General features: G+C 22.7%; 1 protein-coding gene across 2 annotated transcripts in view; it reads right to left on the reverse strand.

The window, feature by feature from the left end:
- Positions 1-933: 933 nt before the first annotated feature.
- Positions 934-1,190, reverse strand: part of LOC100213982 (splicing factor ESS-2 homolog) — a 27,327-nt gene continuing 27,070 nt past the window's right edge. For both annotated transcript variants that reach the window (XM_065807300.1, XM_065807301.1), the window contains exon 7: positions 934-1,190. This exon is cut by the window's right edge and continues 500 nt beyond it. The gene's annotated coding sequence lies outside the window, so the exon portion shown is untranslated.

Genomic DNA, 1,190 nt, shown 5'->3' on the forward strand with positions numbered 1-1,190 from the left:
ATATATATATATATATATATATAACACACACACAACTATATATATATAATATATACACACACAACTATATATATATATATATATACAACTATATATATATATATCAAGAAGTTTGAATAATACAAGTATCATTCAAACCTTAAAAAAATCAAAAAAATAAACAAAATTTACAAGTACTTGGTAAAGTATAAGTTGCAATAGAATAACAATATGTATATATATATATATATATATATATATATATATATATATATATATATATATATATATATATATATATATATATACATATATATACATATATATATATATATATATATATATTTATATATATTTAAAATCTATACAATAAGCCAAACCGTAAACACTATAAACTAGTAAAAAGATTGCAAACAATATAACTACATAACTATAGAGAAAAATAATAATAAAAATCCATAAACAAAATTAAAATAGAAGATGAAATACTTATTAATTAATCAATAAAGATTTGAGGCAAGATTGATCCATCTTGTGTGCATACGGTGGCAAAAAGTTAGTAATAAATTAATATCACCTGTAGACGCAATAATAGATTTACAATAAATTAGTATCACCTGTGAACACGCACCAAAGTATTTTAATTTTTCAAGTAAGATATGATGGTCAACCTTATCGAAGCCCTTCAATAGGTAGATAAAGATGCCTAAGGTATTTTTTAGTTTCGCTATAGGATTTTTGAGTATATGAAAAACACAAATATGAAGCGAAAATTAGTTATTTGGGATTGGTCACCTTCTTTATAAACACTTAAGCAATTTTTAATTGCTCTGAAAAATTTCCTTGTTTAATTAAAGCACTGAAAACTTTGAAAAAAACATTAGGGATAAGCGATCAATAATTAGTTCCAACTATAAATCTGTTAAACAACTCCAAATAAAAACGGTTGAATTCATCGTTAGCAAATAGCGATGTAAAAAGATTTTTTTTGATCTATAAAATGTACAATTGAACATAGTTTAATTGTAGCGAAGGTTAGAAAAAAAAACATAGTCTATTAAAATAGTATTTAAATATTAAAGTGGTGTGTCAAAATATCAAATTAACTTATAACTAAGTTATGGTACAACACATCATAGCTATGGCGTAACTAACGCAAAAAATCATAGTTGTGACGAAACCACTTAAAAAGTTCTTAGTAATGTTAATAC

The sequence above is a fragment of the Hydra vulgaris genome, chromosome 10, assembly GCF_038396675.1.
Source record: "Hydra vulgaris chromosome 10, alternate assembly HydraT2T_AEP".
Classification (NCBI taxonomy): domain Eukaryota; kingdom Metazoa; phylum Cnidaria; class Hydrozoa; order Anthoathecata; family Hydridae; genus Hydra; species Hydra vulgaris.